The sequence below is a fragment of the Trachemys scripta genome, chromosome 4, assembly GCF_013100865.1.
Source record: "Trachemys scripta elegans isolate TJP31775 chromosome 4, CAS_Tse_1.0, whole genome shotgun sequence".
Taxonomy (NCBI): domain Eukaryota; kingdom Metazoa; phylum Chordata; order Testudines; family Emydidae; genus Trachemys; species Trachemys scripta.
Window position 1 is genome coordinate 105,762,988 of NC_048301.1, and position 15,548 is coordinate 105,778,535.

Consider the following 15,548-nt stretch of genomic DNA (forward strand, 5'->3'; position numbering starts at 1 on the left):
ATCAAAAGCCAATGTTTCTGGGATCTATCACTTGTGATGCCAGAGCCTGCCTGGAGAGTGAAACTGAATATTCATGGCAAGACTATTGACTTTAAAATTGGCTTAGGAGCTGACATCACAGAAGGGACTTACAGTCACCTTCAACTCCTCCCAGAGCTGAAGTCACATGACAGCTCTAGCTAGCCCTGCAGGTATTCAGAACTGCATAGGCCAGTTGACCACAGAAACAACTTACAAAGATAAAAACTATGCCTTGAGTGCATGTGATCAAAGACCAACAACCTTCTCAGCTGCAGTATGGCAGCCATGATGGGTTTATTGAGAAAGGTGGAAGAACTCGATAGAGGATTTGATGACATTGGACTTTTGAAAGGAAACTCCATACAAATCAATTTAAGAGACAATACTGAATCATGCAGTGTACAAACACCTTTACCAGACAGACCTTGGAAGAGAGTAGCTGCGGATTTATGTAAATTCAGAGGACATCATTACCTGGTCATTGCGGATTATTTTTCCAGGTATATAGAAATAATGTACTCGAAAGACATAACATGTTGCACTATTATTGAGAAACTGAAAGGCATTCTTGCTCATTTTGGTGTTCCAGGACAACTAATGATGGACAACTGACCACAATGTACTGCAGCAGAATTTGTCATTCTGAACAAAATATGATTTTGATCATATTACTTGCAGCCCATATTACACACAAACAAATTGAGAGCTGTACAGACAACCAAGAAAATCCTTTTCTTGCTCTTCTGAGTTACAGATCAACACCAATAACAGCCACTAGATATAGTCTAGCACAACTCCTGGTAGGAGGACAACTTAGAACAACTGCTCCAGCTTTGGAAAAGACTCTATTTCCAAAGTGGCTAGATGTGAAGAGAGAAGCCAAATCAGATGAAAAGGCTAATAGATCTGTGTACAACAACAGGCATCACTTAGAGAACTGCCAGGTGTAGAACCTGATGCCCGTGTTCGTGTCAAATTGGATGGAGGAAAAAGGATGGACAACTCCAGCTGTTGTAAAGAAAATGAATTCAGTGCCCAGATCATATGTGATCAAGACCGACAGTGGAGAGTTCAGCAGAAACCATCAACATTTACAGTTTGTTCCTCAGAAAGAACACTGCACAGCAGTGTTTCTCAACAGCCAGTCTGTGAGCCAGGTTCTCCCTGACACATTTTAGGAAGGCAGCAAGCCAGTCCCTGGTATCAAAAAAAGTTGAGAAACACTGAGCAGAATAGATCTACAGATGGGTGCAGAACAAGATGACAACACTCAAAGATTCCAAACTGACCATGGCTTGTCATTGCTACTAATGAACAGCTAGATGACCAAGTTGTTATGTGTTCAGGTAGTGTAATTAGAAAACCGGTATGATTCAGAGACATTTAACAGACTAATACATACTGAACTTCAAAGACAGTGTGATAGTGTAAAAATGGTAATGTAGAACTTAAATGGGGAAATGTAATGGAATATTAAAATGCATTATATATATCAGTCACTAGGTAGCACTGTATGTCAAATACTTTATTTAAGCTAATCTGGAGCCATGCCTGGCAGAACATTAAAGGATCTTATGATGAACACATCTGGTATGTATAAGCTGGCTGTCTGACCAGTCCATATCTGGTACAGAAAAACATGACAGTGAGTATGTATCCTACATGGCTCTCTACTTACCCAAGCAGTGCCTCCCCAGTTTACACTATTTTTAGCGGTGTAGCATCCTGCTGTTTTTCTGCTGCTGGAGCCTTCCTCCCCAACTCCCCGCAAGGAAAGGCTCCAGCAGCAGGAAAAGGCTCCCTCCAGAGGGAGGCAGCTACTGCCTCCCCTCTGCCAGAGCCTTTCACTGATGCATGTAGCTATGCACCAGAGTGTGGACGTGACCTGGTTTTCCCTGTGGTGTGCAGCTACGCATACTCTACATGCTACTGAAAGTGGTGTACAGTGTGGACATAGCCTTAGAGGAATTTATTTAATCAATCCTCCCAATGCTAAATAATTAAGAAACAAACACTGCACATTCTAGGTCCCACATCTAAACTAAGCTGCTATCATATTCTCAATGGATGCGTGTACCATCTGCTATCTACTGTGCTGTAATCCTTGTTCCTCTTGGAGCACTTGGAGATGTCTTTCTTCAAGGCCTCCAGCACTGTGGCAGCTATCGCCCCTATGAGAACATGCAATGTTAAAGATCAGTTATGTTTGTAGTCTAAAATACTTGACTGAATCCCTTTAAGAGGGGCCCCGTGGTGAGTCATCTGTAATGTAAACTGCTGCTATTTCATTTGCACTGTCAGTTTTTAAATATGTATCTCTGCCTTCTGGAGTGTTGCTAACTACAGTAATTTATGACAAGGAAGCTGTGTTTGGAATACATTTGGCAGCAATAACAGGCAGGTTAGAACAAAATGTCTTTCATCTGGTAGGGATTGGGTTGGAGTTTTAAAACACAACAGGCTTTCCTGTTCGGGGATCTTTATAACATTCCCATGGAAACATGCCTAGGTCAGCGTTTCCTGGCTAGTTGGCTTATGTATGAAGCCTCCCCTAGAGGGCGCCAAAGGCAACGGTGCAGAATACAGAGGGGGAGAATAGGGGGGAAAGGAGGCATTGGAAAGGAGAGAAAAGAACAAACTGACCTAGCGGAACAGGGTAAATAATATTACAGGAACTCTTCACTTAAAGTCATCCCGGTTAACGTTGTTTCAATGTTAAGTTGCTGATCAATTAGGGAACATGCTCGTTTAAAGTTGTGACATGCTCCCTTCTAACGTCGTTTGGCAGCCACCTGTTTTGTCCGCTGCTTGCAGGAAGAGCAGCCCGTTGCAGCTAACTGGTGGGTGGTTGGAACCAGGGTGAACCAGCAGCCCCCCTATCAGTTCCCCACTCCCCTAAGTTCCCTGTGCAGCAGCTATCCCTCCCCGCACTGCCATGTGCTGCTCCTGCCCTGCCTTGGAGCTGCTCCCAGAGACTCCTGCTTGCTGTATAGGGGGGAGAGGGGAAGAGGGGAGCTAATGTCAGGGGGTCCCCCCCTGCTCCTGCACCCCACTTACCCTGTCTTCCATAGAGCAGGGAGGATACTCAATGGAGGGAGGGAGCTTCTAGGCAGTAGCTGCCCTCAGGTCTCAGCAAGCTGATTTAATTAACAAGGCAGTATACTTAAGCCTGGGGTCAGCTACTTAAAGGGAAAATGCGCATTTTTTCTCTCTCACACAGGGTGTGTGTCTCTGTTTGCCCTCCCGCCTTTCCTGCTGCCTTGTAGAGTGTTGTGAGAGTTAACCCTTGAGGGCTCAGTCAGTTGCTAATTCATTTAACAGTAAGGAATTCCCTGGGAAATATCCCACCCTCTGACTCCTCCACCTCAACCAAGCTTCACAATCATCATCACTGTGTACCAATATTAAATTGTTTGTTTAAAACTTATACTCTGTGTGTGTGTATATATATATATATAAAATAGTCTTTTGTCTGGTGAAAATTTTTTCCCTGGAACCTAACCCCCTCATTTACATTAATTCTTATGGGGAAATTTGATTTGCTTAAAGTCGCATTTTTCAGGAACATAACTACAACGTTAAGTGAGGAGTTCCTGTACACTAAAGGGCATGTGTGGGTGGGTGACAATAGGGGCAAAGCAGGTGATATACGAAACAGTGGGTGGGAAACGGAAAAAAAAAAGCAGAGATGGGGAGAGGGCAGCAGGTCATCCCATTTTGCAAGGATGGGTGCTAGGATTGCCAACTTTCTACTCGGACAAAACCGAACACTCTAGCCCCATCCCATGCCTCGACCCTTCTCCGACACCCTGCCCCTGCTCACTCCATCCCCCCTCCCTCTGTTGCTTGCTCTCCCCGACCCTCACTCACTCGCTCATTTTCACTGGGTTGGCTCAGGGGGCTGGGGTGTGGGCTCTGGGGTGGGGCCAGGGATGAGGGGTTTGGGGTGCAAGAGGGGGCTCCAGGGTGGGGTGGAGCTGAGAGGTTTGGAGTATGGGAGGGGGCTCCAAGCTGGGGCAGAGGGTTGGGGTGTGGGGGGCTGAGGGCACAGGCTATGATGTGGGGCTGGGGATGAGGGATTTGGGGCACAGGAGAGTGCTCCGGGCTGGGCTTGAGGAGTTTGGAGGCCGGGAGGGGGATCAGGGCTAGGGCAGGAGGTTAGGGTGTGGGAGGGAGTGAGGGCTCCTGCTGTGGGTGTGGGTTCTGGAGTGGGACTGGGGATGAGGTGTTTGGGGTGCAGGAGGATGCTCTAGGCTGGGATCGAGGGGTTCAGAGGATGGGGGGATCAGAGCTGAGGCAGGGAGTTGGAGTGCGGGGGGGGGGGGGGGCTTAGGGGTGCAGGCTCCGGGCGGCACTTACTTCAAGCTGCCCTGTCCACAGGTGCTGCCCCAAAAGCCCCTATTGGCCGTGGTTCCTGGTCCATGGGAGCTGTGGGAGCGGTGCTTGGGGCACGGGCAGCGTGCGGAGCCCCCTGGCTGCCCCTATTTGTAGGAGCCACAGGGGGAACATGCCGCTGCTTCCCGGGAGCTGCGCTGCATGGAGGCTAGCAGGGAGCTTGTCAGCCCCACTGCATGGCACCACCAACCAGACAGTAAACAGCCCGGTCAGCAGTACTGACAGGAGCCCCCAGGATCTCTTTTTGACTGGGTGTTCCTGTTGACTGCATTTTTTACCTTGGCCAAGGGAACCAATCTGAGGTTCATCTCCCTGCCCCACATCTATCAACGGGTTTGTTTTACCCCAAGAAAAGCTGACAAAGGGATAAGGTGAAAAACAAGGAACAGGTTTATTAACAGGCAACTGTTAAACAAGTAGGTAAAAAGGTAAATAACACAGGTAAGTACAACTATGTAAACACTAAGGGACTCCCAATTGTAACAGAAAAGGGGACAAGAATATGACAGGCTTTGGCTGTAACAGGGTAGAGGGCTTGAAGCCCTGACCCACGGATAAACCCAGATTAGTCCTAGTACAGAACAAGATGTTGCTTCTTTGCCATCTCTTGCAGCTTAAGTAGCAGCTCGCACCGTCACGACTGACTGGACTCCAGATCCAGATGACACTGGCAGGTTCGGGAAGCAGGACTTCCGACAGGTAGATGATCACTCTGTCTCCTTTTACCGACCTTCCTCCTGGCGCCGTTGTGGGTGGATGAGAGTTGAAGAATCAGGACAGCGGATGACAGCTATCCTTGCATGCAAGGTAAGTTAGCCTTCCTACAGCCCTAGTGTGGTACTAGGCCTACCTATCCTGCAGACAGCAGCACTAGTTATTCCCTAGAACAGCAGCACACTCTGCCTCCAGCATGGGCAGCCCCGCCTGACTGGTGAACTGATCTTACATACTGTCCCAGTTGCTGGGCAGACTCTGTCAGATGACCTGCCAGTTTTCTGCCTTTGGATGGAAAAAGTGGTGAGAAAGAAGGGTACCCAGTATGGATTCCAGGTGGTTGTTGTTGAATCCAAGATGGTGTATAGGGACAAATGCGAGGTAGACAAAAATCTCCCTACAATTCCCTTCTTGTGGATGAGGGAGTCTCTCTTTAAAGAGAAAGCCAGATGTCAACACCCTTTTAAACGCTAGATACAGTAGCACATCTGGATTGATGCTGGATCTTACTAAACTTATCCTTAACCCATCTAATTAGCACAACATACAAAATAAACAGAATGACTTACATAAACAACATAATTGAGAAGGCATATCCTTGCTCATCCTAAGATTCTGACATTTTGTTGGGGTCAGTGAACAAAGAATTCCACCAGTGAGTGATTCCTGCAGATTTTTGCACCCTTTTTAGGATGGCCTCAATCTGGTTGGCTGAATGATGGATGGGAAGCATCGTGGCTTTGCCCTGCTCTAGGACCCTATCAACCTGTTGAGTCAGGTCCAGATGCTCCACCAGCTGCCTTAACAGGATTGAAAGGAAGTAGGCTACCCTAATGTTTTTGGAGATCATCCTTTCCGTTTCAAATAATCTCACAACCTTTAACAGATAATACAATGCATGTCTATGGTGACTCGTTTAATGGCATAGCTAGGACTAGTGATTGACAGCCTTCTAAGGTTTTGGTTAACTACACAGGTCCTATATGGTTAGCGTGTGGCTTGGGACCACAGTTACCACCATACTTTGAATTACGCCATAAGGACCCGCTAGATACCACATACCTGATTCATTGGTGGCCACTGAGATGTTTATGTGACCATAGCAGCTTACCAGAAACTTAGACTGCTCATGTTCTGAGCAAAACCTATTTCTAATATTCAAAATGTTGCAGAAGTGGTGTACGTCACTACTGCAGTTAACAAAACTAAAAACCGACCTGACTGGGGTGTGCATTCTTATCTGCATAGAGGATCACCTGAACTGAGCACTTAAAGACATCTTAACTGACTCTTACATCTAATTGCTCAGTTACTTGATTAATTTGGGCAGATCCTTGATTACAGTAAAAATGATCTCCCAGACTTACAATTAACTCGCTATTTATAATATTTACAGTTAAAAAGAGACCTATCAGGCAATGGCAGAGGTGGACTCCCTGCCGTAGAACAAGAAAAAGACAGCAATTAGTTATTGCCAGTGGACTTGGCTCCTTTCCACTCTTTCATTTGAGTTGAATGAAACCATTTAACCCATCTACCCTTTTTACCTGGGATCTCAACTTGGTACACACAGGGACTAGCTTTGTTTATAATAGTTGCTGGGCTCACCCATCTAGGGCTAAGAGTGTGTCCCTGGTTAGAGTAGAATTTATACAAAATCTTATCCCCGACCTTCCACTCGGTTGCCTTGATGTTTTCCAGCCTTTTGTCCATAGTTTTTTGAGTGGAGCTTAATTGCACAGCCACCTGGTGTTGAATGGTACTGATGTCATTCAGGAGCCGTCTCATAATTGTCCATAGCGAGTCGAGGTTGGTATTTGTCAGGATGCTGTCCTCCCACCCACCAAGGTTTCAAAGTTCTCATTGGTCTGCCTGTCATAGCTTCATGTGGAGTGAAGCCATGGGATGAGATGGTAGATCTCACCGCCATAAGAATAAGTGGGTGTTTTATGTCCCAGTCCTTGCTCTGGTGGCTTATGACCTTCCGTAATGCTGTTTTTAAGGTCTGGTTTGTTCGTTCAATGAGACCCGAACTTTGTGGGTGGCCCGCAATATGGAATCTTTGGCGGATTTCTAGTGCCTGGCAAAAGACTTTGGTGACCTCCCCTATGAAGTGCAGCCCCTGGTCTGAGTCTCTCTCTACAGGGAGGCCGAACTGGGCGAATGTCTGCTCCAGTAGCACCTTGGTGGTGGTTGTGGCAGCATTGTTCCAGGTGGGGAACACCTCAACCCACTTCGTAAAAACATCGACCACCACTGGGCAGTACTTATGTCCACGGCTGGTGCAAGGGAGAGGTCCTATGTAATCCACTTGCAACCTGCACCATGGGCCTTCAGCAGAGTGATGTTGCAGTAGACCTTTAATAACTTGGCTGTCAGAGTTATTGTCTGCACAACTCGGGCAAGATTGTATATGCAGGGCGATGTCTTCGTTTAAGTTGGGCCACCATGCCACTTGTGTGATTCTTGCGGCAGTCTTTTCTGGACAGAAAGGACCCCGGTTATGAGCAAGGGTCACAATTTCCTTGCGGAGACACACCAGCATTACTAGCACTGGCTTATGTAACCCTTCTGTCCATCTAAGTTGGCAGCAACAAGGGCCGGGTTCTGTATCTAGGGGTTCCGTTTCAATAACGCAATGCAAAACCGGCTCGAGCCCCCACCCAGTGACCTGGGACAATTACATACCACCCCCTGGGTGCCTCTAAGAGGCAATACTTACCCTCTTGCAAGCACGGAGTCTGAGTGTAACAGAAAATGTTTAATAACATGAGGTAAACGAGATCAGCATTAAATTGGAAAAACACCACAAACAGGATTCATAACACAAACCATGAGCAAAAAAAAAAACCCACCCCAGCAAGCTGGGCTGTGTCCTTTCCCTTGGGTTCTTGAAACCAGCAACCCAAGGATCACCAAAGTCCCAAAAGTCCAACAACCCCCCAAAGTCTCTGTCCCTGGTCAGTGCAGCCCCAGAGTTCGGGGGGGCACGCAGGGTGTTAAGGGGCACCTTACGTGATCCGAGGCCGATGGGGTTCCACCGCAGCCTTCACCACGAGCCGCTCCACTCCACCAGCTGCCCCGTGAGCTGCTCCCGCCGTCCCACGAACTGCTCTGGCAGCTGCTCCACTCTGCTCACCGACCTGTGAGCCGCTCAGCTCTGCTCCACTTCAGCCGTCCCTTGGGCCGCTCCCACAAGGCTCCGCTCTGCTCTGCTCTGCTCCGCTCCGCTCCACTCACCGACCTGTGAGTCACTCAGCTCCACTCCAACCGTCCCCGCAAGGCTCCACTCTGCTAGCTGCTCCGCCAGCCGCTTAGCAATATAGCTTCAGGCTCCCCCACTAGTTAACACAGCCTCAGTGATCTCAGCTCTTAATAACTAAGCAATTTCAGCTCATAGTAGGGGAGCCCCAGTGCTAGTGCACCATTGGCCCAAAGTGAATTCAGCTCAGCAGTCTGTAACTAGACTTATAATGGAATGAAAGTTAGCTCTGATATCCAACAGTGGAGAGAGGAGGTAGTGCAATTGGTGTTTCAACCCCTCAGAGAGGGCCCATATCATCAGGTACAAACACCTGTCCCCATCCTCTCTCTATTCACTGGGTTTTGTAACCCATGCCCCTTGTCAAGCAAGTGCTACTTAGGTAATGGTGAAGGACTCACTCAGTCCTTCTGTCATACAACAGTTTCACTGGCCTTGATTCACAGAATCAGGGTAACAAAACTTTATTCTTCCTGTCCCAATAACAGAGAAAACTGGGGATCCCACACCAGCCAAAGTAACCACTTTGAGTTGCTGTTGTTTCATGCCAGGCGAGTGGATGTGCCTATGCAAACAAGATCAGCCGCTGAAGTTCTTTTCCACACTCCCCATAATTCACCACCAGATGTCAGGGTAGAGCTCATCCTGACTCTGCTTACACTTAGAATCCTCAATATTTTTTTCTGAGGGCTAGAACCAGGCCATGCTTGTCCTTAAAGATGGTGTAGCCACAATGCTCCTCTTTTCCTAAGAGGTCCTGCACTTGTTGGTCTGTCAACTGCTACTCTCTGATGTCAAGCTGGGTGCTCAAGTCTGGATTTGGTGGTTGGATTTTCATAACCACCTCAGGAGACAGGGTCCACTGGTGTTCTTCTCCTAATAACGCAGCTTCCTTTGCCAGTTGGTCTGCTTGGTGGTTAAACTTGGATGCCTCGGTGTGGTCTTTACAATGCGCCTTAACCTTGCACAGGTAAGTAGCTCCAGATCTGCTGGAGGCAAGGTCCCATGCATGGTGCAGGTAGCTGGCATACTTAATGGGTTTTCCATCTGCTGACCACATCTGGCATGATGCCCAGACAGGCGTCCAGTCACTCAAGGCTCGAACTATCCAGTCCAAGTCTGAATAAATACAGATGTTTGTGCACTTGTCCTCCTCATGCAGAACGGCTAAGACAGCTACCACCTTTACAGCCTGAGCAGAGTATGGCTTCACTGTGCCTTGCAGTATCTTTTGAGATGATGGCTGAATTGCAGTGTAACCTGCACAGACCTGACCGTTGTGGTGGTAACAGCTGCCATCTACTGCCCATACAGTTAACCTTAGTTCTTTAATTCTGGCAAAGTCGTTTTCTACCTTAAAGGGGGAGGTGTCCACAGGTTCCTGCTGCGGCAGGGGACACTCGTGCTCTTGCCCCTGTTAACAATGCATAGGGTAGGATACACAACTGAGGAGTCTTTTGGACCCTGGTGTCCTTGTTTAAGGGCTTAGTGTCCAGTTAGCTAAATGAGGAGATGACACTCTCTCCTTGTTTATCTTGCCTGATAGCACATACCTTATGGGAGCATGAGATGTTCTCAAGATCACAGGAGCCTTTCCCACAAGGTATTCCCAATGGCTAAGTGCCCAAACTAACGAGAGCACCTCCTTCTCGCATGGGCTGAAGTGTTTTTGACTTCACTGAGGATGCGAGAGCCGTAAGCCACAGGACGCACTCTGCTCCCCTGATCTTGCATAAGGACAGCACCTATGCCATTCTCAGAGGTAGCCAGCTGCAGGTGGTAGGGACAGTCTGGTTTGGGATAGGCGAGGGCAGGTGCTGTTGCCAGAGCCTGTTTGAGAAAGCAGAACGCCTTTTGATGGTACTCCTCCCAACACCACTCCTGTCCTTTTCGCAGCAGTCAGCTATGCAGAGGTAGCAAAGCCTCGTTACCATCTACGGACTCGCAGGAGAACCCAGAAAGGGAGCAGACTTTTGCCAGCCAGTCAATAGCAGTGTCCCTTGTTAAAGGGCCTAAGGCTTTTCCCATGGCGCGGGCCTGCTCAGGCGTGTAGACCTTAAGCTCTTGACGAGTCTCTAGGGATCTAGATGACCCTGGCCCGTAACTGATTCCAGTTGTTGTAACAGGGGCCATAGGCAGCTTGTTCCCCTCCTCGCAGGCCTCCTGTACGGGAGCTGAGGGCTGCTTGCCCTTGGCGGATTTCAGGGAAGCCCGACAAAACTCCTCCTCAGAGCCCACAGGACTGCCCACAGGCTACAGCTGCAGCTGGTTGATCTGCCCTTACATACAGGAGCCTTGCTCACGGCTCCTAACATGCCCCGGCGTTTTTTTGAGCTTCTCTTGGAGCTTTCCCGTGGCCTGTTTACAAGCCATGTGCTCGGCCTGCTGACTTTGGCCTGAGCGCAGCTCCTTGAGGGGCTCTCTGATGGTGGCCTGAGACTCAGCCTGCTGTGTGTTTAGGGAGAGGAGTTTTTTTCCCTCTCTCTCTCTCTTCCGTAGCAGGTCGCTAAGGTCCTAGACCTGTAGCTCGAATCTACCAATCTGATACACACAGGTGCCATTCTGTGCCTCTAGTCCCTCTATTTTAAAGCCCAATTTTTCCAGTTCAGATCCTGAGATTTTATTTGGGACTCTAAATCACTGATCTTGGCTGCCTCGCTCTTGCCTAACTCCACGCAGGCTAGGTATAGGCCATAGATCAGGGCTCTTTTCTTAATTTTAATGAGATGGCTTAGGCTTCTCAGACACCAAAGCCTCCCACCTCCGGGACAAGGTGATCAAAGGATCCCGGCCCTGGAATAACCCCTCAGTCCAGGGATTTTTCCATTTGCCAAAATAATGCACTCCAGACACCAAATACTCTTTATTGTGCTGCATACTCCAGCCTTCTACAGCATAGGGTCCGCGTACTCATGGTGGGACAAGTGATTTGTCCTGCCCAGCCCTCAAGCAACTTTAGTTCGCTGCTGCGATTCCCTACAATGGTAGCAGTGCCCACACTCTCAGCAATGACCGAAGTGCGTTGGGGACTTAGTTAATATCTGGTGACAGCTAATATCAATCAAGTGAGCTGGAGTTCCCAGACCCACAGAGCCAAGCTGGCTTCTGCACTTGCTCTAACATCATCACCAAATGCAGGACCAGGCCAGCCATAGTTCGCCCAGGAACTCAGCTATGCTGCCTAGATCTGCAGCCTGCCTCCCTGACCCAAACTGTCAGTGACCTCCTTGGCTCTGGCCGAAGGATAGGGCAGCGGTAAGCCTTGCTCCCTCAGCTGTCAGGCTGGGATCCCAGATGGTACCACACAATTGGCCAAAAGGCCCGTAATCTGAATTCTGCCCCTGCTGGATTTCTTCCAGGCAGGTGGGGCCAGAAGGTTTGCTAAGCCTCCTATACCTCTGGCACACAAGGCCGATGCTTCCCCTGAGGTATGCCTCAGACCAGAAAGCGGTTGGCACTTGGCAAAGTGGGACACAACTGCCTCACACGGTAGCCGGCTTATGAGCTCCCATAGTGGGTCGCAGCGACACTCCAGTCACCAGCTATTAGGTCTGCCCGCTGGCTCCACTCTGTGTGCACTCAGAGTGGTCACCCAACCACGCAACCTCTGGGTTGTATGTTATAGCCAAGCCAGATAATAAACAGGGCAAACAAAAACAAAAGGGAGTCCTGCCACGGTCACCAAATTGTTGACTGGATTTTATACCTTGGCTGGGGGAAACAGTCTGAGATTTGTCTCCCTGTCCCGCAGGTATCAACGGGTTTGTTTTACCCCAAGGAAAGCGGACAAAGGGATAAGGTACAAAATAAGGAACAGGTTTATTAACAGGCAACAGTTAAACAAGTAGGTAAGACAAGGTAAATAACACAGGTAAGTATCGCTTTGTAAACACTAAGGGACTCCCGATTGTAACAGAAAAGGAGGCCAGAATATGACAGGCTTTGGCTGTAACAGGGTAGAGGGCTTGAAGCCCTGACCCAAGGATAAACCCAGATCAGTCCTAGTAAAGAACAAGATGTTGCTCCTTTGCCATCTCTTGCAGCTTGAGGAGCAGCTCGCACCGTCACAACTGACTGGACTCCGGATTCAGATGACACTGGCAGGTACAAGAAGCAGGAACTTGGACAGGTAGATGATTACTCTGTCTCCTCCTTTTACTGATCTTCCTCCCAGCGCCGTCGTGCGTGGATGAGAGTTGAAGAATCAGGACAGCAGATGACAGCTATCCTCGCATGCAAGGTAAGTTACCCTCCCTACAACCCTAGTGTGGTACTAGGCCTACCTATCCTGCAGAGAGGAGCACTAACTATTCCCTAGAACAGCAGCACACTCTGCCTCCAAGATGGGCAGCCCCGCCTGAATGGTGAGCTGATCTTTTATACTGTTCCAGTTGCTGGGCAGACTCTGTCAGGTGACCTGCCAGTTTCCCGGCTTTGCATGGAAAAAGGCACCAAAACCAAAAGTGGTGGGGAAGAAGGGTACCCAGCATGGATTCCAGGTAGTTGAATCCAAGATGGCATATAGGGGCAAATGCAAGGTAGATAAAAATCCCCCTACATTCCGGTCGAAAACTGGCCACCTGGTCACCAACTGGGTGGATGTGGATGTTTAATGGAAATGGACTGAGGGATGCTTTTTTAATGAGACTATTGCTGTTTTTGGTTGCCAGCATGCCATCTCTTTCCAGCACCTCTACCTCTGACCCAGGGTGCTTTCTAAGTCAAGCACTGCTGACAGATGGCTTCTTGCCTTTTGCATGTGCTGCCGTAGTTCCCTCTTTTGCAGCCTGTTTCATGCCTGTCTGATGGCTGAGATCACTGTCCCCAGTCCTCTCCCTCTTTCTCCCTCTTTGCAGATACGTTAGTCCACATGCTGTGGAGAACTAGGGCTGGGCATGCTTTCCAAATCACTGATGGTGGAACAGTTTGTACTTGCTGCTGCGTCAGGGTGTTGGGACTCTATTTATTGCTTGGCGACACAAATAAAAATAGAAAAGCATGACCCAAGCACGAACAGATGGTAAAGCAGTTTCCTCCAGCCAATTCAGGCTGAGATGGCTGGGGGGGGGGGAAACACAGAGGTAGGCAGCCATGCAGGAAACCATCAAACCAAGAAGGTAGTGTTGTTATATCACAGCCTGGGGGACTTTGGAGAGAGCCTTACACTGCTGCAGAGGAAGGGCATGTGTGCGCCAGTCCCCAGCCCTACCCTGCGAGTACTGGAGCCCACAATAACCTCTCTCTCTCTTGTTCACACATACACCCACACACCCCTCTCATACTCCCCACCACAGGAAGCCCAGCTGAAATAAATCAGCCACTAGCCCTTTCCTCCCCTCAGCTGAGGCTGTTCATATACAGGCTCCTACTCTGTCTACAGCTGCTGAAGGATCCCTGTCCTGCTCCTCCCAGAAAAGACACAGCCACAGAAGCCAGTGAACTACTGCAGCTCCCCCAGGGGACAGCAGGTACGACAATGAGGTGAGTCCATTCCTGGGCAGCATGGAAAAGCTCCTTTATGGGAATATCGGACTCTAGCAAAATAAAAATTACAAGAAGGCTTTAAAGATAGACCATCCCAACCTTTAAAAAGCCACAGAAAGAAAAGGGTTGTTTCTAAAGTTGTGTCTAAATTCCATGCCCCGCATGCAAAACCCAAAAACGTTTCTAAATGCAAATGACGTTGAGTATCCAGTTTTGTATCCATTCTTTGTTGATTGTCATGCTTTAGTATTAATAAGTGCTTGTCCCATAGTCGCTCTCCCCAATGTCATCAGGCACGATTTCCTCCCATTGTTTTGGCAAGCTTTCAAATCAATTTTTCATGGTGCATCAGAAATAGTAAGTAATATTAACAAAAGCACTGGAAGGGTTATGTAGTTCGTTGCAGTACCTGCAAAGCAACAATTACAGGGTTCTGTTTGTTTCATTTATCATCTCTAAACAGAGCTTGTCCCTGCCAGGGACCCTCCTATAGCCAACCACAGCAAGTCTGCCACAGTTTCCCCTTCATCTGCTCAGGAAGGATTGTGTTACCTTTCTTCTCCACCACAGATCAGATGAACAGCCATCTTATTTGCCTGGGAAAGGAAGATTGTTCCTCTGAGTCCAAATCAAGCCCTGCTGCTGGGCATACTTTATTAAAGTAATTTCAACCTTCAGCAAATCCCTCAGACTCAGACTCAAAACCCTCAAAGTACAACAGGTTAAAATGCAGCTGCCTCCAGCTCTATGGACCATTCCCCAGACCACAAGAGTTCCAAGAGTCAATCACCACTCTGTTCTCAGTTCCTCTGCTCCTGTTCCAGGGCCTCCACCTCTGGCAATACTTCATGATGTTTACATCTCTTTTCTTGTAGCCCTTGACTCAGGCCTCCTGTGAGAAGGCTCCCTGCAGCTTTCCATGCCCCAAGCTCCTTTGTGTGAACAGCCTACCCCTGTTCATGGGAGCCTCCCTCCAGAATCAACCCTCTTGTTTCTAGGCTCAGCTGGCATTGGCTGAGGTACTTCTGCACAGCCTTCTGTTCAGCTGGGTTCCCCAGCTGTGGCCAATTCTCTCCAATAGTTCCTATCCACAGCAGTCACCTAACAGCTCACCAATTCTCCCTCTTCACCAGCAGCTCTGCTACTGCTCTCTTTGGTGTCACACAGCTCTCTCCAGACAATGCTCACCAACTTCTTCCTTTTCCCCTTTTTCCAACTGCTGCCTAGATCTTTGTGGGGTAGGTCTACACTGCAGTTGGGAGAGAGTCTCCCAGCTCAGGTAGACAGACTTGCACTAGTGGGGCTCAAACCAATGTGCTTAAAAAAAAACAACCACCACACTTCAATGTGGATGTTCCGGCTCCAGCTGGAGCTCGGGCTTGTAAGCCTAGGAGGTCAGGTGGGTGTGAGAGCCTAAACTTCTCCCTGAGCCAGAACATCCAAACAGCTGTTTTTAAACATGCTAGCTTGAACCCTGCTAGAGCAAGCCTGGCTAACCAGGCTGGAAGACACACTCCGAAATCCAGTTTAGATATATCCATAGAGGTCAGGAACCCTCAATTAGGGCCCATTGGGAGGCAACTAACTCGTCACATGTGAACTGGGCCCATTCCCTTTTAAATGGGCTATGCAGCCTGTGACATCACATTGAAGAGGCCCTAAAAATTGATTT